We start from the raw sequence: 23,226 nt of genomic DNA on the forward strand, positions 1-23,226 counted from the left end.
ATACCCCACAGAGAAAGGCTATAAGATACATTCTTTTTATTCATTGAGATATAATTTATGTATGTAAATGCACAGATTTTATGTAAACAGTTTGATGCATCTTGACAAATGTGTACACTCACATGACAATTACCCCAGTCAAATGTAGCTCATTGACTTTCTCAGAAAGTTCCCTAGTATCCCAAACTCACCCCTCTCCCTCCAGGCAAGCCTGATTACTTTTCTTTCCCCTATAGATTAGAAAGAATTTCATGTAGATGGAATTATACAACGCATGTTCTTTTGTTCCTTGTTTTCCTCACTCAACATAATGTATACGTTTTATCCAGTAGGTCGTTCTATCTTTATTGCTAAGTCGTAGTTCACTGTAGACCACAATTTTTATATCCATTCTACTCTTGATGGACATTTAGGTTGCTTTTAGTTTTTGCAGAATATTTGTTTTTGAAGAACTTTTATTTTCCACACATTCTTTAGGTGTTTCAGAATATTTTACACTCTGGAAATATGAATTCGGATGTGCAGCTGTGATTTACCCACACGGTAGTTTGTTTCCTATGGCCCTTTCTCTCCCTCCTAATCTTCAGAGCCTCTTTACTTATCTGTTGTTCTTCACAGGGATTTAGAAAATTGTTGGCTTCAAGCCACAAAATGGGGGACCAGTGATGAGTCTCAAAAGGGAATAACAGGGCAACCAGAGCACCATGAGGTCATTGGTGGTTGAATAGGATTTGATTAGCTGGGCCCTGTGCCACGTAACAGCCCGTTGCTGCATTTTGAGAAGAATCACTTAGCTTTTCTTAGACGCCAATAAAAGCAAGAGTTACATTCACATTTGACTTCATATGTTTAAAGTACAGGAACGTGAATGAAAACATAAGAAACAAGAAATGTGACAAACACTTGGAAGTTTGAAAGTAGTCCAATAAAGCCTGACGTGCGTGAGCGTTGCGCGCTGCTCGCTCTGAAACCGATTTTGCCTCAAGCAGCGTGCAAGTTACAGAAGCGTCTGTCGGCTGAAAATTTCGTTATTCAGTGGCTACAATAAATGTAATCCCATTTATGGCAAAGGCTGGCCGGTTCTTGAAAGCACTTGTGCGAAACAAAGACCCTAATTCTCATTAGAATTCACCCATCAAAACTCAATCCCGCCGCCCGTTCTGACAAGGACATCTAGAGTTGAGGATTATTTGCTGTCTTTAACCGTCTATTTATCAGTGTCTGGCCCAGGAAAATAGTTTATCCAGAAAGCGAGGGTCTCCGCCGCTACTTAAACCAAATGGAACCAAACAGAAGGAAACAATTTGTTCTCGGGGACTCGGGAGAGTCCTCCGTCGCAGTCTAATTTGACTACTCTGTTTCTATAGCAACAGACGAGGCGTCCTCGAACCAGCGAGACGTGCGGAACATGATGTGCTCGCAGGAGGCTGCAGCTGGACGCTCAGGAACGCTGTTTTGTTTTGTTTCTCAAAAGCTACTGAAGTATTCAGAAAGAATCCAATCAAAATTGCATTTAAAATGGGTGGGGGAGTTGCTCTTTTTTGGTCTTTCAGATGACATGAGGATGAAATTAATTTCTGAATTGCATTCTCCTTCCTCTTACCAGCAATACCAGGAATATGCTTGAGGGGAATTTTAATCAGATTAAAGGTTTTTACCTGTGCCTCTGCTGAGGTGTATAAGCACAACAGCGGCCAGAAATGAATAGCAAGGAAACACTCAGATCCGGATAGTCTCCCCAGCAACTGGCTGGGAGTCTGCATGGGCCTGAGAGGACAAAGGCAGAGATTTGGAATCTGGAGGTGACTCCGTAATATCCTGTGTTGTCCAGTGAACTAGATTAGGAGAGGCACTCAGGAAGGCATTTTATCTCTTCTTCTTTTTATAATAGCTTTTGCAAAATGCTTCATTGCAAACGTACTCATATTTTTGTAGAAAAATTCATAATCTTAAGAAGAAAATCAGAACTTTACCCATGTCCCATTACAAAAATATATCGAGTGCTAATAATCCATGATGTATCGCCATTCAATGTCTGTGTGTGTGTGCGCGTGTGTATGTGTAACACTTTTTAAATGAGATCACACTACTGTGATTTATTTTGAGGAAGCTTTTCCCCTCTCCCCCTTAATATGTTAAGAACATTTTCCCACATTAAATATTCTTTTACATCATCATTTAAAATCACTGAAGGGCATTCCATTATATGAGGTACCATAATTTAACTTATCCCCTATGATTGACCATCATGGATATTTCCTATATTTTATGATTATTAACAAATGGGCAATAAATGTTGTAGTCAAATATTTGCACAAAATCATGACTAGCGATTTTTTTCTTTTCTTGCAAGACATACAAAAAGTGCAGACACACATAGAGATTTGTCTGCCAACAGCATGTTTCATATCTTATGCCAGGCCTCTGGACAAAACCAAATGATCAATCATGGAATAGATAACGTATTTCCAATATAAAGTCAGTCTACTTCCAGTAATCAAAACCTCAGATTCTGTTAGCAAGGAAGAAAGTCATTGACGCTGTACACAACAAAGACATCCAGTTATATCTGTCCACTTAAACCAAATCAAATAAAAAGAAGGTAGTTGAAACAAGTCAGCAAGCCTGGGGTTATGTGTGATTTCATACACTAACCACTGACAACCACTTTGTATTAGTAACAACCTTTGGCAAATGACATACCAGGTTGTCTTCATTGGATTAAAGATGAATTTTCTAGTTTCAGTGTTGGAACTATAAACAGTTTATGTCTTCAGTGGACTTTTACACTGACAACACAGATGCATCGGGTATGAATAAGACAAAAGTAAGTTTGCCCAACCATCCTTGCCCTGAGTCCAGGAAGAAAAGGGAAGTCCCAGCCCTCAGAGAATCAAAAATTATGGTACCAGTACAGTTGGATACAAGGCTGACAGCTGGGGAGGGGTGAGCACTGTGTAGATCTCTGAGGAACTGAGTTTGTTTACCCAGTCAGAGGATAGCCAGCCATTTTACCAGCAAAAGCAGAATCCAGAACTGTGTGTCCTATACCATCAGCTTACCCACAGGGGCAACCATAGATTCTCCTTTGTGGGGAGGAGGGTAAACTCGCTATACTCATGGTTCACAGACAGCAGCATACTCTATACATGGTTCTGTTCCTTGCTCTTTTTTTTCTTTTATGTTTGTTTTTTTGTTTGTTTGTTTTTGCTTAACATATCCTAGGGCTTTTTCCAAATCACTACATAGAAACTTTCTTCATTCTTTTGTATACATCACATGCCTCTATTAGAATTTATTTAATAGTCTTCTATTTATTTCGTGTCTCATATTTTACAAAACAACAACAACAAAATGCTGCAGTGAACAGCCTCTACCTATGTCGTTTCCCACAGGTGTGACTATATGAGAATATTGCACGAGAGGGAAGTAGGCAAAATTTTCTCCTATAAGGAGAAATTGCTAGAAATGGAACTTCTGAAACTTAGTGCATGTACATTTGTAATTTTGAAATAGATTGACAACTTGTCCTCCATGAAGATTTGACTAATTGATATTTCCACCAACCATACACAGTGCAGTATTTAACTCAACTTTTAGTTTATAAAATGCGAAGGAAATGGTACCTCAGTGTTGTTTTAATTTACATTTCTCTTGTTTAATAAGGTTGGGCATCTTTTTGTACGTTTAAGAGCCATTTGCATGTCCTCTTCTTTGAACAGTCTATTCCTACCCTTATTCATTTCTGTATTGGTAAGGTTGTCTTTTCCTCAGACATTAATAGGTGCTATTTATCTGTTAGGAAGCATAACACTTTATCTGTGGCATGAATTGCAAATATTTCCTCCATATTGCCATCTGTACTTTTACTTTTTTGTGGTTCTTTTTTGCCATGAAGAAGTTTCCACATGTAAAGTAAATTTATATACTTAGGCCAGGAGCAGTGGCTCACACCTGTAATCCTAGCACTTTGGGAGGCAGAGGAGGGAGGATTGCCTGAGCCCAGGAGTTTGAGACCATCCATCTCTACAAAAAAAAATAGCCAGGTGTGGTGGCATGCGCCTGTAGTGCCAGCTACTCAGGAGGCTGAGATGGGAGGATGGCTAGAGCCCGGGAGATGGAGGTTGCAGTGAGCCATGACCCCACCACTGCACTCTAGCCTGGGAGACACAGCAAGACTCTGACTCAAACAAAAAAAATTCCATACTTAAATATATCAATCTCTTTTATTATGGCTTCTAGAGTTTGTGTCATAGGAAAGCCATCCCCACTCTAAAGTCATGAAGACATTTTCTCATCTTTTCTAGTAGAACTTTTGTGGCTTCACTTGTCGTATTTGTCTTTGATTCATTTGGGATTTGTCCTCCTAAATGGTGTGAGATATGGCTTCAGATTTTTTTTTTTTTTTTTTACATTATTTCCTAGATGGTTGTCCCAATATCACTCATTGAATACTGGTACAGCTGGCCTCAGTATCCATAGATTATGCATCCTTGGATCCAACCTTGAATAGAAAATGTAGCTAGGCCTGCAATGGTTATGTCTGTACTGAACATGTACAGACTTTTTTCTTGTCATTGTTCCCTAAATGATACACTACAACAACTATTTACATAGCATTTACATTGTATTAGGTATTATAAGTAATCTAGAGATGATTTACAGGAGGATGTGCCTATCCCATTTTATGGCATCCTGGGGTTTTGGTGTCTGAGGGGATACTGGAACCAATCCCCAGGAATACCAAGGGATGACTGTCATCCCTTTTATCATAAAGTCCCCTGTATTGGGATTATGCGGACTTTCTGCTCTGTTCTATTGGTCTGTTTGTTTGCTCCAGTGAACAGTAACTGTTTGATCTTTAAAATGAAGATTATAATATCTGCCTCAGAGAACTGGCCTTAAGAATTAAATGAGGCTGGGCATGGCAGCTCACACCTGTAATCCCAGGACTTTGGGAGGCCAAGGCGGACAGATCACCTGAGGTCGGGAGTTCAAGACCAGACTGATCAACATGGAGAAACCCCATCTCTACTAAAAATACAAAAGTTAGCCAGCCGTGGTGGCACATGCCTATAATCCCAGCTATTCAGGAGGCTGAAGCAGGAGAATCGTTGAAACCCAGAAGGCAGACGTTGTGGTGAACTGAGATCGTGCCATTGCACTCCAGCCTGGGCAAAAAGAGAGAAACTCCATCTCCAAAAAAAAAAAGAGAGAGAGAGAGAGAAAGAGAGAGAGAGAGAGAGAGAAAGAAGGAAGGAAGGAAGGAAGGAAGGAAGGAAGAAGAAGGAAGGAAGGAAGGAAGGAAGGAAGGAAGGAAGGAAGGAGGAAGGAAGGAAGGAAGGAAGGAAGGAGAAAGGAAAGAAAGAGAAAGGAAAGAAAGGACAGCAAGAAAGAAAGAAAGAGAGAGAATTAAATGAACGTGTAATGTTTGGCCCATAGAAGAGTTCAATAAGTTTCTGCAACGACAACAAAGAGGAGGAAATTTTTGCCTACTTCACTCTCGTACAAAGAAACGCAGATACCCAGAGTGTTCACAGATAATCATGGTTCAAAGATTAGCCTTTTCATTCCACTCTGAACTAAAGGCTCCTTTACATAAACTAAAGGCAGAAAATGATTTTTATCAATGATCTCCATAATAGGTTTGAGGTGGTTTTAGTGAGTTTTTCACTAACCTACTTTGAAATGAAATTCCTAGGGCCATTAATCCCCTGAAATTTGTTTGCCAAAGAAAATCACCAGACAAGACTGGGTTTGAATCCTGGTTTAGTCACTCATCTCTGAGATTCTACTTCCTTATTATCAAAAGAGGGATAATTATATCTCCTATTCTGACAAGTATTGAGATAATAATATAAGTAGCTAGTACTGTGCTTGTCATATAGTATATGTTCAGCAAATGTAGCTGTAACAAATCTTTGTTAGCACTGTCATGTTCTTTGTTGTAACCATTAAAGATGATGGCTTTGGGTGGATGAAGACAAAAGGAGGGTAATAAACACTAAAACAGGAAAGAGAAAGAAAGAAAGAGAGAGAGAGAGAGAAGGAAGGAAGGAAGGAAGGAAGGGAGGAAGGAAGGAAGGAAGGAAGGAAGGGAGGAAGGAAGAAGGAAGGGAGGAAGGAGGAAGGGAGGAAGGAGGAAGGAAGGGAGGAAGGAAGGAGGAAGGAGGGAGGAAGGAAGGAAGGGAGGGAGGAAGGGAGGGAAAGAAAGAAAGAAAGAATAATCAGAATATTAAAATCAAAGCTACTTCCAAAACTAAGGTGTATTGATAGAAGGATAGAGGAATATACAACAACGATAAACAATAAGTGATAAGTCAGGTAAAATGTTAATGACAGAGTCTAAATTTACACTATAAAACGCCTTCAAATTTGCTGTATGTTTGAAATTTGTTACAGTAAAATATTCGGAAAAATTAAAGGCTTCCATTGCTTCCTCCCTCCAGTCCTAGTTTTGTCATAACCCCCAAAATGCCTAAAGGTAAAGGATGATTGATTTTCCTTGAATCTTGATATTTCATATAGAGTGGAGAACTTGTCATTTGCCTCCTCGCCAATTTTTCAAGCTGTCTTTGTGAATGTGATTCACTCCCTTCCCCTAAGATTCATACTTCTTATTTCCTGCTGGTCCAACTGACAGCTCCAATTTATGCACACCTGCCATCAATATACTAATGTCCCAGAATCTCCCCTCCCTCCTGTTTCTCTCAAGCCACCAACTCCCAGAGTCCAAACAGCTTCGTACCCAGGAAACCACAGAGTGGAAGTTAGGGTTTAGAATTGAAAGCCCTGTTTCCAAGACATTTGGAAAGCGAAAGTCAACTGCAGTTTTCTCCTGTTGCTATGACACAGGTGACCATAGAGTCGCTAGCCTGGAAACTGACAGACAGGGATCAGGATGCACTGGTTGCCATGGTGAGGAGGAAACTAAGGATGTTTTCTCCATGCCCATTGGTGCCTGGCATATCAGGTGACCAGAGCTGCCAGAGAGTGCTAAAAGCCCCTCATCAAATCATTAACCTGTAAGTTCACATTCAATTGTGTGCAATGGGTCTGCAGGCCCAGCTTCATAAGAGATTGTTGGGGGAGAACAGAAATGCATTTCAGCATCCTAGACAAATAAAGTATCTAAACCAAACCCTGTATTTTTTAATGACTTGTTCATATTCTTTTTTCAAAGGAAGGTTTACCCCGTTTGGAAATGTTGTTCAACTTTGGGCAATCAGCATCCGCTAGTTCAATATTTGTCAAAATGCTGTTCCCAAGCCATCTGTTGAATCAGAATATCTGGGGGGTGGAGCCCAGGCATCTGCAGTTTTAACTACATTCCTAGGCAAACCGATGTGTGACAAGTACTGCTCTAGTCTAGCTATCTAACTTTAAAATCTCAGAGCAAAATAACTCGAGCCAGTAGCACCCAAACTTTTCACTGCCCCATATCTTCTGTCATGTCCCTCCATCCCCAAGGCACCTCAAGAGTCCCATTCTTTGAGAGGTGTTTGTCTGCCAAACAAAATGTGTATACTGAAGAGATCAGCCAGGCACGGTGGCTCATGCCTGTAATCCCAGCACTTTGGGAGGCCAAGGCAGGCAGATCACCTGAGGTCGGGAGTTCAAGACCAACCTGACTAACATGGTGAAACCCTGTCTCTACTAAAAATACAAAATGAGCCAGGTGTGGTGGCACATGCCTGTAATCCCAGCTACTTGGTAGGCTGAGGCAGGAGAATCGCTTGAACCCAGGAGGCAAAGGTTGCAGTGAGCCGAGATCGTGCCATTGCACTCCAGCCTGGGCAACAAGAGTGAAACTCTGTCTCAAAAAAAAAAAAAGAAAGAAAGAAAGAAAAAGAAATAATTTCCCCCCTTTTTAAATCAAATACTTACATAACTGCCAGCCTGATTGGATGAGAGAGGCAGTATTAAAATATTATATTGACAAAAATTTACTTCAAACCAAGGAACGTTTATCTTCTGCTGCAGATTCAGCTCAGGTGGATGTATATTGCTCATTAGAGTTTCAGAGCTAAAGAAAGCAGCTCAAGCTCAACGCCACTGTCTTTTTGGAGACCAAGTGATCTGGGAATCTCAAATTGTGATCTACAAAAACTGTTAAATAACTCCATTGCATCAGAGAGCCTGTTCTGAGATTCTGCAGACTCACGTAAAACAGAAGCAGTAACAGGATCCATCCTCCTCCTAAGGAATTTAAACTTATTTGTTCATTCATTTACTTATAACCACCCTTCCCCCAGTGTGGACAGAATTTAAAGTGATTTGCAAAGATCCATAAAATAATCTGAATTACCAATTGATACAGCACAGCCCGCTACTTGTCTCCTAATAGCCCATCTCCATTTCCTCTACAGTATTGAGACTGCTCATTTTCAGCCAAAATACATGGTTGACCATCTTTCCCAGCTGTTCTCATAGCTAGGTGTACTCAGGTGACTAAGGTCCGGTCAATGGGATGTAAAAGTCAGTTGCATGTGCAACTTCTAGACAGCATCCCTTAAAAGGAGGATTAATTGTGACCCTCTTCTCTCCCATTCTCCTTCCTACTGGCTGGATGATGGACATGATAGCTGGAGCCACAGCAGCCCATCTTGTACCATGAGTTGAAAGCTGGGTGTTGAGGATGGCAGTGCAACACATAAGAGGTCTGGGTTCCTAATAATCCTGGAGCTGCCATTCTAAACTTGGACCCCTACTCAGAATCTTACCCGAGAGAAAAAGAAACTTCTCTCTTATTTAAGCTACTGGTATTTTGCGTTTTCCATTCCCCACAGCCAAGCTTAATCTCACTACTAATGCAAGTGAGACAAAAAAAGAAAATGGCAACATATAATAGAATAAGAAATAAACAACACAAGAATATATACCATAAAAACCATATATATTTGCTATTAATGAGTTGCAAATTTAGATTCGAGCTTTCCAGAGGTTGACATGGCTGTAAAACGTTTTAAGAACACAGCTCTTGGGATCATATGCTTATGTTTTAAATTTCTCAAAAGAAATACTACTGTTCCTGATGTTAAAAACAAACAAATTAATTCTGAATCTTTATAAAGAGGGCATCTATCATTTGCTGTAATTAACAACAACTGAAACTACTTCCTTATATTAGAAACAACGTGTTTCATGATGTTCTTCAGTACAGGTCAGGAGAATCAAAGTGTAGATGATTTGAAATTGCCCCATGTAGCTGTCCATATGCTACACTAAATTGAATGCTTGCTTTCTTCATCCCCTGCAAACACTAGCTAGGCAGTGACTTTCAGAGGTAACTGGTGGGAGGATAAGAAAGTGACTACAGAAGCCAAATTGTTATAGAATCAACCCACATCAGTGTTGTCTACCACCAGCTCCAGCACCAGTATCACCAATGAGAAAAGGATAGAATAGCCATGTCCTCCCTTGCACAAAGGATACCCCATTCAACCTTTCCATTTTTGGCTTATTTTCTCCTTTAATACATTCAATGTTACTTACGTTTAAATTTTCTAGGTTATTTTAAATGTATTAAAAGCTATGTAGGCTAGGCACGGTGGCGCTTGCCTGTAATCCCAGCACTTTGGGAGGCTGAGGTGGGCAGATCACCTGAAGTTGGGAGTTCGAGACCAGCCTGGCTAACATGGTGAAACCTCTTTTCTACTAAAAATAAAATAATTAGCTGGGCATGGTGGCGGGCGCCTGTAATCCCAGCAACTCAGGAGGCTGAGGCAGGAGAATTGCTTGAACTCAGAAGGTGGAGGTTGGAGTGAGCTGAGATCCTGCCACTGCACTCCAGCCTAGGCAAGAGAGTGAGACTTTGTCTTAAAAAAATAAATGAATAAAAATAAAAGCATGTGTCTTTGCATGCACATGCATGTACTAGGAGGAGAAACTCAATGTGTGATATTTTACTTCTGCTCTCTGCATATTTCTAAATACAAAATACAGATAGATATGAACAAAACTCAGATACATAAGGCATAGGAAATAAAAAATATAAATATTTAACTTAGGAGTCATGCACCTCAACTGTGAATACAAAGTGGCAACATTGGCAATTTATGTCTCATAAAGGAAAACAGAATGGATTCCAACCCAGAGGCAGTGACAGGCATCCCTGAAGCCACGGGATACATTTTCAGCAAATTTAAGCACTTAAGTGAGACGCTTGCTGATATAGATCCTCCTATTTGCTCCATCGATTCTAGGGCATTTCAAGCAGGATCTTGCCACAAAGATTCGCTGGTTAAACCCGGGTCTCTTTCTTACCTTAACCTGTTGGAGGGATGATTCACGAACACGCTGTGTGGGGAATGAGTGGGGAATTTGTACCACCTATGGCCGACAATTACACACTTTGCATCCAACATGGTTCCTTTATAACTTATGACTAGGTTTTGCTAACATATTCTTTCCTATAACCTAACACTGGCTTTGAGAAAAGAAGTCTATGCCAATTTTTGTTTGTTTTTTACCTTGAGCATTACTTATTTTCATGATGCAAATACCGGACTTACATTGGTGAAGTAGAGGGATGCGTGGATATCTTCAGGAGAGCCAGTCATTCTGAATAATTCTAGTCTCACCCAAACAGAACACAAAATGAAGTCTTCTTTATCCCCCAGTAAGAATGCCTGAGCATCTTTTCTCACCTTTAATCTAAATTAACTGCTCAATTCACCTGGGCAGCCACAGGCTAAAATCTCAGAAGTTTATCACACTGGTTTAGTTATTATCTCCCTTACTATTAAAAGCCACCTTTTAATTTACATACTGAATGCACACACGTTATTTTTCCTACAAATGGAATCTCTAATTAGGATCAACTTCATCTGAAACCGGGCAACAAATGGGAAAATAAGAGTATTAGAGAACACCATTAATAGCAACTGCAAATAACCTTTTAATCAATTTTGAATATTTCCCTCTGAGGACTCACTCTTCCATTTATGAAATAGAAAATTTTGGCCTGCCATTAACAATCATCTCAGCAGCATGCATAACAATAGTAATAACGGGCATTTTAAAAGTTAACCAACACGTGGATAGATATTTTTCATCACGAAATGCTTTCCCTTGCATTTTTATCTCCTTCAATCTTACACCTGCCTTGTGTGTGTAGTAAAGTGTTTTTACTTGATTTCGCAGACAAAGGGCAAAGGGGTTAAGAGTGTGTCAGGTTACTTAGGTTTGGGTCTCAGTTCTACTGTTTATCATCTGCATGGCTTTGGACAAGTTACTCAGTGTCTCTGAACCTCAGCAAACTTATAAGATGAAGACAAAAATGTCTACCACAGACAGATGCTGTGATATGCAGTCACACTAGTAAAATGCTCCATTAGTGGAGGATGGGTTCAGTGCTCTTCCCAGGGATGAATAGTTTAATCTGCAGAACCAGGAAGAGCCTGGGATCCAGATCTGGGGCTTGCCTGAAGCAAGAATCGATTTCAGAGCAGAACAAAGATTGACATTTCCAACACTTAACCTTTTTCCAGTTCTGCTGTCCCATCAGCTACGTGAGCGCTCTTAAAGAATAAAAGGAGTATGGACACTCCTTTGGGACGGGGCACAACGCAAATATTTTATGATCAATGGAAGAATCTATAAATAATGAATAGAACCCATAGAATTGTGTTGTCAGTTCAGAAGCCTGGAAATGGTTGTCACAGATTGCTTTTGCAGCTTGGACACAGCGGAAAGCAGCCTGGCCACTTAGGGAACGAGGCCTAATGCTGAAGTCCAGAGCTGGCCACAAGGTGGCAGGATGTCACCAGCCAGCATGATCAAGCCCAAACTTCCTGGAGCAATCTCCTTGTTCCCGCCCAGGCTAGGGTACTGATTGACGCCTGAAGCTCAAGATGACAACCTGAAATATTCCAATCAATATCAACCTGAAATCTAATGCCCAAAATCCCATAAATGCCATTTTTCTGCCTAATTGCTCAGCTCTTAGACAAGACAGCAAAACAGGCACATCATCCTCCACGTACAAAAAGAAACTTCAAGGTGACCGTGAACTTATTCCAATATAAACGATTAACTCTTTTTTTATGAATTCCAATTTTCAAATGCACTAAAAAAAGTGAGAAGCTTTAGGTGTCGGAAGCAACCCTCCAGAATTCCTGGAGTTCTCCTGTTATAATGTTTTCTTATAAAGACGAATATATCCGGCCAGGCAGTGGTTCATGCCTATAATCTCAGCACTTTGGGAGGCCAAGACAGGAAGATCACTTGAGCCCAGGAGTTTGAGACCAGCCTGGGCAACACAGTGAGACCTCATCTCTACAAAAAATAAAAAAAATAGCCGGGCATAGTAGCATGTGCCTATAGTCCTAGTTACTCAGGAGGCTGGGGCAGGAGGATCACTTGAGCCTAGGAGGTTGAGGCTGCGGTGAGCCATGATCTCACCACTGCTTTCCAGCCTGCGTGACACAGTGAGACCTTGTCTTAAAACAAATGACTATATATTCAAAAAATAGTCAAATCTAAATTATTTCTATATAACTCAAATGCCACCAGCCATTTTCAAAACCTGAATTTTCCTACCAACCTATTTCTGAGCCATCTTCTCTCTTTTCCTCTCCACAAAAGTGAATGCTTAAGGATGATGCAATCATTTAAATAACAGCCTAACTTTAAACAAGGTTTTATATAGACTTGTTTCAGAATCAGACAATAACTGGGAGATTATCTATGTTAATGCTTTCATTTTCTTAAGAAAGAAACTGGTGTTGCCAGAGGTTAATAAATTTGCCAAATATGACACAGCGAGTTAGGTCAGAACTGAGAAACTTTGGTCATCTCTCAAGACACTTTGGACTAACTATGACCATTTATTTAACTGTGCCTGGAAAGTCACTACGTTCCTTTAGCCTATGGAACAGCAAGCCAGTAACAAGGAAGAAAATACTCGTTCAGTATTTTGCTCCATAATTCCAGCAGTTCACCTTGGACTCTGTACTAGAAGCCATGATTAGGACAAACACTATACGAGGAGCATCAAGATGAATACAAATAGTAAAGCCCGAAAAATCAAATAAAATCCCTAACAGGTCACAACCATTCAAACAGGATAGATGATGATTGAGGAAAATGCAAGCAGAAGGAAGAAGATGCCTCTCCAGGGATGCTGGAGACCCTGAGCCCTCTCTTACAAGGTGTGACTATAAAGTAATGCGATTGATTTTAAAAGAAACACAACCAGAGCTTACACACCTAAGTGAGCCCTGTGTCCTCTGGCGCAGTCACTTGGGGAGATGCATTTTTGTGGCAAGGATGTTGCAGCGGCTCAGATATTAACTCTTGTTTGAGAATTATCTTCAGTGTCTTCTTTAGCACGTTCTTCTAAATGTTGATCATGCACACAAATCTTGGTCGTGCGAGGGTGGAGTTTTTTCTAGAAAACCTCCAGTGTCAACTCTTGGAAAAAGGTGGCTGGTCTAGGTAGATCATCATATTTTGGGATAAATTGAGTTGCATGTACTAAATAGTAACTGGGTTCATTTTCCCTTGTGGCTTAAACATTGGACAGTATGGTTCATTTAGAGAAAAAGATTCACCCACATGGAGTCAGTCAAGGAAAAATCTTAAGGAGCATGAACAAATCTGTGTATTATTGACTTCAAAGCAAGGCCTCTTAATTCTAGTTCTTAATCATTTTGTGTCTGTTGATAAGTTACTCTTATGTCTCTCAACTCACATCTAAGCTCTTCTAAAGGAAAGGTCAATTATTAGATCAAATAGTATGCAATTACTGCTACATGACCATATTTAATGTATAAAAATCACATCATTTAAGGTAATCAATTTAACAGCTTAATATCTTAGTAGAGGCCAGGTGTGGTGGCTCATGCCTGTAATCCCAGCACTTTGGGAGGCCAAGGCAAGTGGACCACAAGGTCAGCAGTTCGAGACCAGCCTGGCCACCATGGTGAAACCCTGTCTCTACTAAAAATAAAAAAAAATTAGCCAGGCATAGTGGCAGGCACCTGTAATCCCAGCTACTCAGGAGGCTGAGGCGGGAGAATCGCTTGAATCTGGGAGGCAGAGGTTGCAGTGAGCCAAGATCGCGCCATTGCCCTCCAACCTGGGCAACAGGAATGAAACTGTCTCAAAAAAAAAAAAAAAAATCTTAGTAGAGTGGTAAAAAGGAGTTTAAATGTGTTAGCTAACATCACCCTGCTGCGATGGACAATACTGAACATCGATATTGAGATCCTAGAGCCTGTGGTGCTAAACAGCCTCACAAGAGCTGAACATCAGTTTTCTCTCTTAATAGTCCTATTTTTTATGCATTTAGGTTTTCCTCACCATCTAATTTACACTGCACATCTTGAGGGTATAAAATATTCAGTCAAACACACCCACAAACAGCCTTTCACAATCAGGGCTATTCTGTACAAACCATCCGTCTTACCCTAAGCAATGATGATAATGTGATTACCTACATATTGGAAAGCAGGTTTGCCAGTTTGGTCCCTCTAGGTCCTGGGACTCAGCCAGCCAGGCCAGCTGATCTGATTTGTGCCTAAGCGATTTCAACAAGGAACAGAGTGTACCCTCCGCCTTTTCACCTCCCTCCTGCAGGGCAGATGTGACCTGGCCGATCACAGTTGAAGTTACTGTGCAGTGAGCCTTCTTTCCCCCTCTGGTTCTTCTCTTTGCTTTTCATTTCTTCATTATCCTGCATTTATTATCAAAACGTGATAAGAGAAGCCCCTGGCCAGTTCTGCCCCTTTCCCCCTCGCTACACACCAGGGTGGACATTCATTTGAATATTCAAATTCATCCTCCAGTCTCTCTAATCTGCCTGGGAGAAAGGACTCATTGGTTAGAGCATAGAACTTTCTGGTTATTATTTCAGCATACAAATGTCATTTAACGTTCGGGTGGGTCTGCAAAAACTGTGTGCCATTTATTTAACTCTTACTTGATACTCTTCTCAATGAAGAAAATACATCTCTGATAAAACCTGGCCCCATGGGATTTACCCAGTGATCAGCAGAGCTATCAAGACCCAGCGTAGAAGAGGCCGGCTCCGTGCTTCCCACCCAGGCAGGACTCAGCTTCGGCCCGAGCAGAAAACCTGTGCCTCCCTCCCAATCCCCTCCCTCACTCCTTTTCAGCAATCATCGCCAGTGGGAAGTCACTCTGCACATTCAATTACATTGTGACGAATCTTAAATTGTTCACCTGCGCCTCAAAAGGAAAAGAAGTGGGACTACAAGGCTGTGGAATTATGGTCTCTGCTGGGGTCTTCCTAGTAAGTCCTAGGCCTGGCAGGAGGTGTTCGCACGTCTTTTGTTAGCAGCTGGGCTGACCTCGCCTCAAGGCTCCTTTTCATTATTGCTGCCTGGAAAGGTATTTCTTGTTTTGGGTTTTTTTTTTTAAATCAATTTTTTAAAGATTTTTCTTAAATCAATCTTTCGTGATCACAAAAGCAATCTCTTTTCAATATCAGAAAATTAGAAAATGTTAACTGGGCCCAGTGGCTCATGCTTATAATCCCAGCACTTTATAGGAGGTGAAGCGGTGAGGATCACTTAAGCCTAGGAGTTTGAGACCAGCCTGGGCAACATAGGGAGATCTCATCTCTACAAAAAATTTAAAAATTAGCCAGACATGGTGGCACGCATCTGTAGTCCCAGCTACTCAGGAGGATTGCTTGAGCCCAGGAAGTTGAAGCTACGGTAAGACATGATTGTAGCACTGCACTCCAGCCTAGGCAACAGAGCGAGACTGTCTCAAAAAACAAACAAAAAATTAGAAAGTGTTGATAAGTAAAAAAGGAAAATCAAACCATCACATTCTTATTCCCCCAAGATTACCCCAGGTAACCCCAATGTACAAATCCTCCCACACTTTCTCTCTGCACCTATAAATGTATTTCATATATACATATAGAGGTATACACTCACATGTATATATATGTATACATACATAAAATCAGTCATCTTTCCATGCCAATCAATTTTCTTCTCATTTAATACCTTTCAAATTTTCTCCATTGTCCCCAAAACATGTTATTTTAGGAGTTTAGCTAAACCACATCCAATCCAAGACCACACACTGTATCTGGTTGTAATGTTTCTTAAATCTCTTTAAATCTAGAACACTCGTCTCTTACTGCTCATCACTGATTGAAGAATGCAGGCCAGTTGTCTAGTTAAAGATCCAGCCTCTGGATTTATTTGCCTTGTTGCTTCCTTAGATGCTCAGTTTTTTGGGGTGGGGGGTGCTGTTTGTTTTGTTTTGTTTTGATACAGGTTTTCTGTTTGTTTTGTTTTGTTTCTTGCTCTGTCGCCCAGGCTCTAGAGTGCAGTGATGCAATCTCGGCTCACTGCAACCTCCACCTCCCAGACTCAAATGATCTTCCCACCTCGGCCTCCTAAGTAGCTGGGACCACAGGCTGGAGCTACCACACCCAGGTCCTCAGTTATTAAGCTTGTTCTTCCATCTCTATATTCCCTGTGAACTGGAAATCAGACACAAGGGATTAGATTCCAACATTGCTAGGCTAGAATCCATCCAGAAAGATGTGGAATGCTTTACACTGTTCCACATCAGCAAACACTTCACACTCAGTTGCTCACCATTAGTTACACTGCCATTGTCCACTGGGTGGGGCGATGATAGCCTAATCTATCTAACCCGGAAGTATCCTTTGGGGTGTTACTTTGGCAAATTATTTTCCAGACTTTAAACCTTTGTGCCAGTATCCTGCTCCAAAAACTATACCATACATAAGTAAACAGTAAAGAACAGACAGGACCAGTTTGAGATCAAAGCCAGGGAGGGGTAAGTAAGCGGGGAAGAGCGAAGGTACGAATTTGCTTAGTGTTCATAGCTGGAAGCAAGCCTCACTATTACAGTTTTCATGGTGCTCTCTACTTTCCAAAGTAATTGATAGACATTACTGAAGCTTGGTGTAAATCACAAGCCCCGAGGACTTGAGGGAGAATGAGCAACTGGGAAAGTCAGCACCAGGTGTTGTGTAATTTTTTTTTCCTGAATAGCTCTTCACAGGAGGTCCTCGGGGATTCTGATGTCTCTTTTAACACTCGCTAGTCAAGGTGATAATGCCAGGCTTACACATGTAAGTTCTTCAGAAATAAGAACTGCCTGTAATCCTCCCCAGGGGAGCCTGACCTAAGTATCTACTTGAGCTACAATCCCACGTGGTTGGATATTGTCACAACGACGAAGCACCAGCAGGGACCTTGATCCCATCTCCCCACCTACCTACTTTAATCTCTGTCTCGGTCCTGGGGGACAGTGATTCTGTGATAAGGACGTCATGCAGGTGAAGTTGTTTACAGAGCTATGGTTGCTGAGTTCAGTGCTAGGTAGGGGACCCCAGATGGGGCTGTCTCAGGTACACATCCCATCAGGCACCCGCTGTCACTGTGATCTGGTGGTCTTGTTAGTTATGCACAGTATAGGTTGTGCTGTTTGCTTTTTTGAGGTAAGAAGGACACCATATTTCAGACAACAGGAAAAAACCTGAATTTGTCAATCCTATAAGTACAATTGCATTTGTACTCAGAAGAAAGATACCTCTGAAGAGGTTTGCCTCTGTGCCTTTAAGGAAGACATTTGCAGAATAAATCAGAGCTGAGGTGGCTCTGTCTGAGACTGTCAGGATGGCCCAATTTCCAGAATAATAACAGAGACATGAGAGGCAGAGAAAATACATAACACAGCCCTTGGCCAAGCGGAAACTCAATAACTTCTGTCTAAATGATGCAGCCAGGTAAATCTTCTCCTAATGGACATCAAGTTGAAAATTAAAAGGAATAAGAAGAGCACAGTGTTTAGAAAAATGGGTCCTACAGGCTCTTCTTGCTGCTGCTTCAACTCCGGGAAGGTTCTTCTAGACTGCTTTTTGTACAAGAAGCTCGTACAACCCGTTCAGCTGGAAGTGTGCCCACTGCCCTGTCATGGCCTTCATTAGATAACTCTGACCTGTTGAAAAGCTGAAAATAGAACCTTGAGCCATTTTCTCTGCAGCTCAACTCTTATAATTGTCTGTCTTTCTAAATATTAGCAGTACCCTAGTTATACCATCATTTTTAAAATACTTGTCCATTTTTACCTTTTCTTAACGCCCCTGACCACCACACTACTTTTCTTCAGGAAAAGGTTTTTTATGTAAAGAGAGGCGTGATTTTCTTTTTATTTCCTTTCTCCCTAGACAGCTAGAGATATTACTTAAAAAAAAAAAAAATTCTTGAGGGCTTTTATCCTTGGTTTAAATCACCTGGAAAGATCAATAGGGAAGAATAGAGTATTTCCTTAGTTACTCATTTGCTGTAGTAACTAAAGCCCGCAAAAATCCATCTCCCACTTCCTATTAAAATTTTATAAGCATTAAAAATATTCACTTGGATGCCGTATGGTGTTTTTCTTTTGCATCCAAATTGAACTTTTTTCACTCTGACGTCTATAGCCTGGCTGATTTTTCTTAATTTATTTACTCACTTAAAATTTTTTTAAATTAATAAGTGAACTCCTGGCAGGGAACAGGGCTCACAAATGTAATCCCAGGGCTTTGAGAGTCTGAGTCAGGAAGATCACTTGACACCAGGAATTCGAGACCAGCTTGGGCAACATAGTGAGATCCCACCTCTAAAAAACTACTCAGGAGGCTAAGGCAGGAGAATAGCTTGAGACCAGAAATTCAAGGCTGCAGTAAGCTACGATCACACCACTGCACTCCAGTCTGGGTGACAAAGAGAGACCCTGTCTCTAAAAAATAAATAAATAAATAAATAAATAAGCTCTCAGTTCTGTTCAATAAACCAATGGCCTTTGAATTTTCCAACAGAAGTCTCTTCTGAATCTGGAACCAAGCCTTGGGAACACAGGGTGTTGGATGGACAACACACATAATAAACTGTTTACCCTGAAACGCATGTTACAAAGGCTTCTCTGCATTAGATGACAGGCTTCCTACAAATCATAACTAATATTCACGTCAACTTCCCTGCTCCAGCTTTAAAGCTGATACAAATGGCCTCTCTGGTATCCGTGGACTAATATCTCCCTAGCCCCCAGTTCTTACTTTCTATGTGCTTAGCTTAAAGGGCCTGACCCCAACTGGACTGAACTTTTTTTTTTTGCAAATCTATGGGCTTTTAAATACCGGCCTTTTCAGGAATCTTATTTAAAACACAAATTCCCAGGCCTCACCTTCCACAGACTCTGATCTGGTAAATCTTAGTAGGATCCATAAGTCTGCATTTTCAACAAGCTTCTGTCCCCACCCCCAAGTACATGGTCCTTGGAATGCACTTTGACCAACACTGCTCCAAGAATGTCAATCTCCAAAGCTTTTGATTAATGCTGTTTTCATTCATTTATTCAACAAATGGTGACTAGGTACCCACTATGTGCAGGATGTCACTTGAGGGACAGATGAATTTCATATGGGCCCTGCTCTCAAGAAACTTACAATCTAACGGGAGAAATGAGACATGAACATCAATAACTAACCAAAGGGAGTAAGAGGTTGTGCTGAGAGAGACATATAAAATATTATAAGGGTTCAGAGGAGAAAGAGGTAATGTTGAGATAGAAGGGATAAGGCGTGGTTTTATGGAAAGATGAGGTATGCATTAAACCTGAAAGTACGAAGTATTTGGGCACATGGAGGTAGAAAAGCTGAGTCACTGTCAAACATAGCAGGTGTGAGCAAAGCCACAACATGGGGGAGGATGAGGCTGTGTAGGGAAGAGGGAAGCATTTAACTTGCTTGGAGCACAGGGTGCAGGCAGGGGCAGAGAGGCAAAGGAGCTTATAAAAGAGAGTTGTAGCCAAATTCTGGAGGACTTTGAATGCTAAGCCACAGAGTAGGGTCATGAGTAAGAGCTTTAGATATACCCGGAAAACGGGTGACTGTGAGCAGAGCTGCAAGTAGCCACAAGCTGCACTAAGCAGGTAGCAACATGGCAACTATGGGCATTCTTCCTAGAAGGAGGGAAGAAAATCTACCGAGCTCTTCTCTGCAAGAATCCCTCAACCCTATAGTCCATCCAGAGCCTCCTTCATTATTTTTCAAAATATGATGTCCAGTGTAAGCTCACCCTTGCCTTGTAGTAACCATTAATGTTAGAAAAGGGTTAGCGCTTTTGCCTGTGGGTTTAACCATCACAAAGCCTGTAAGTGCTCCTTGAGAAGGAAGGATGAGAACAAAACGCAGGGTGACAGTGCTCCATGCTCTCACACTTTTCTCCTCTCGAGAACACTGCTGCTTCTCCACACATGCTCCAACACACGCATACACACACACAGCCAAAGCTTAGGGGAGCTGGCTGGCTGAAAATAAGGGCACAGTGGTATTAAGACTAGACCTTCTCTGGTTAAATTTTCCATACCCTGTTTAATGAGTAAGTTTTATTTACAGTGGGCCCAGTGTAACCCAGGTTCTTCATCTGTAGATTCAACCAGTCATGGATCAAAAATATCCAAGAAAAATAAAAATAAAAACAGCAATACAACAATAAAAATTATTGCAAATAATAAACAATACAGTCTAATGACTATTTATATAGGATTTACATCGTATTAGGTATTATAAGTAATCTAGAGATGATCTGAAGCTTATGAAAATATGTACAGAGATTATATACAAATACTATGCCATTTTACATCAGAGACTTGAACTTCTAAGGATTTTTGTATCCTCAGAGGTCCTGGAACCAATACCCCATGGATACAGAGTGTATTGCAGCACTATGTATGACTCTTTGTAGACTTGTAAGGGTTTTACAACTTCCCCGATATCTACCCAGGAAAAAAACAGACCATAAATACTAAACATATCATTCTTTCTGCAGTCAAAATAGTTCTACCTCCAGCACTTTGCCACCAACACCGCTAGATCGAGGTCCCCAACTCAGGAGTTGATTGACCATCTGCATTTCAAAGAATCACATGAAAATCCATAATTAGGAGGCTAATGCCTTTGCATGCATTTCCGAATCACCAACAGCATAGATTACATGAGCAAATGGCATCAGTAAATTCAGCTGCCACCCTATTTTTCACCCGAGTCTTATCAGAAATACAAAACAACATGTGCCAGAGGTAAATGAATTACAACCTGAAGCAGGGACCCAAGAAAAGCAGGGGGACAGAGGGATTATTTGCTCAGGTGAAGGGTCATTTCTCCAGGAAATCGAATCAGAGGCAAACAGCTTACACTTTTTCAGGGAAGGGGGAGGGCAGGAGGGTTTTTTTCCCGCTTGCTTTGTGACAGCAGCACAACCTCTAGCAAGTGCAATATGTCTCCTGTGAGCTTCTTGCACATCTAATATTCTAAGCAGCCACTAAATGAGTGAGGAATCCAGTGCCCACTACTCTCCTCTGGGTTTCCTCCCTACAGACAGGATATGCCAACAAATGAAACAGATGGATTAGCTGCCTACCCTGCAGCCATGCTGGCCCATTCCTGTGTGACCTGATTACTGTGGAACTTGCTTTAGGAGAGGGCAGGAGGAGCGATCTGAATGCTTGTCACCTTGGATGAAATGTGAGTCTCATCACAGACATATCCTTGACTCAGGCCTCCTCACAACAAGCTCTGTCTGCCCGAGTTGCAGCTGCTCTGTGCGGCCTCCCTGCAACCTAATGCAGAGCCAGAGGACATGCAACACCCCTGAAAATCTGACCCAAGGAAGATACAGCAAAGGTGTTTCTTGCTCCGCCTCGGTGGAACACAATAGTGTTGTCATTCCTCTTTCAGTCTCATTCACACACTGTCCCCACAGTGGTGCTGCCATCCTGGGGTGACTCCAATGCAGGTACAAGCAATGGCAGATCAAAAAGTAATGTTGTCTCCATACAAACCAACTCCTTGGAGACCCAGAGGCAGCCACTGGTCAAGGAAATAGCTGCTGGCTTAAGCTGACAGATCCAGGCACAGTGATGAGAGATCTTTAGCAGGAGACCAATTTGCAAGCTGGTTTTTGCTGGGGGAACAACTAGCACCTGCAAAAACTGTCCTTGTCTCCTGGGATACCTGAGATTTCAGCCAAGGCTTCCTCCCACAGGCATAGTGTAAGTGCTCATGAAAGTAACACCACACATACACACATACATATGTGGGCATATATACACACACAGACTCACACAGACAAACTGCCTCTGGATTGAATCAGGGCTACTCTAGAGTGATGCTCTGGAGGGATGCTTCGAGCTGGGACCTCAGATTTCAGAATCCAGGGAAAAGGCTCAAGAACTGTGCTGTTCACTAGTCACATATGGCCACTGAGTGTGTGACATGTTGACTAGCCTGAGCTGAGATCTCAGATCTGCTTTAAGACTTAGCATGAAATAATGTAAAATATCTTGTTAATAATTTTTGTATGATCAAATGTTGAAATGAGAATATGTTAGATTGTATGTTTCCTATTGCTAGTGTAAATTAGTGGCTTTCAACAACTTTTAAAACATGTAAAATAAATTTAAACAAATGTATTATCGCACAGTCCTGGAGGTCAAAAGTCTGAAATGGATCTCACTAAATTAAAACCAAAACATCCACAGGGCTGCATTCCTTCTGGAGGCTCTGGGAAGAATCTGCTTTCTTGCTTTTTGCAGCTTCTAGAGGCCACCTGAATTCCTGGGCTCATGGTCCCCCTTCCTCTGTCTTTAAAGCCAGCAACATCCCATCTGTCTGACCCATTCTCTGACATCAAACCTCCCTCTAACCACAGCCAGGAAAGGTCATCTGCTTTTAAGGACCGTGATCACATCAGGCCCAGATAATTTGGAATTATCTCCCATCTCAACGTCTTTAACTTAGCTCCATCTGCAAAGACTCTTTTGCCATGTAAGAGAACATATTCGCAGCTGGCAGGGACTAGGACGTGGACATCTTTGGGGGTCATAATTCTGCATACCACACGGATATATTGGGTTAAATACCATATGCCATTAAGATTACTTCCACCAGTTTCCTTTTCAAAGGGTCTCCTAGAAATTTTTAAAATTATATGTGTCTTAGATTACATTTCTGCTGGGCAGTGCTAGCCTAGAATATTTCTGATCACTGAAATGCATTACATGGACCATTTTAGGGTGCCCAGACTCTCTCTGGAGAACAAGGGCACCACCCTAAGGTGACCTCCATTCCCAGAACACAGCCTCATGGCATATACTCAGGGCTGTGCGAGTCTCCTATGACTGTTTGCCATGGAATGATCACTAGTTCCCTGCGTACTCAAA

The sequence above is a fragment of the Trachypithecus francoisi genome, unplaced genomic scaffold (assembly GCF_009764315.1).
Source record: "Trachypithecus francoisi isolate TF-2019V2 unplaced genomic scaffold, Tfra_2.0 Lachesis_group16, whole genome shotgun sequence".
NCBI classification, from domain to species: domain Eukaryota; kingdom Metazoa; phylum Chordata; class Mammalia; order Primates; family Cercopithecidae; genus Trachypithecus; species Trachypithecus francoisi.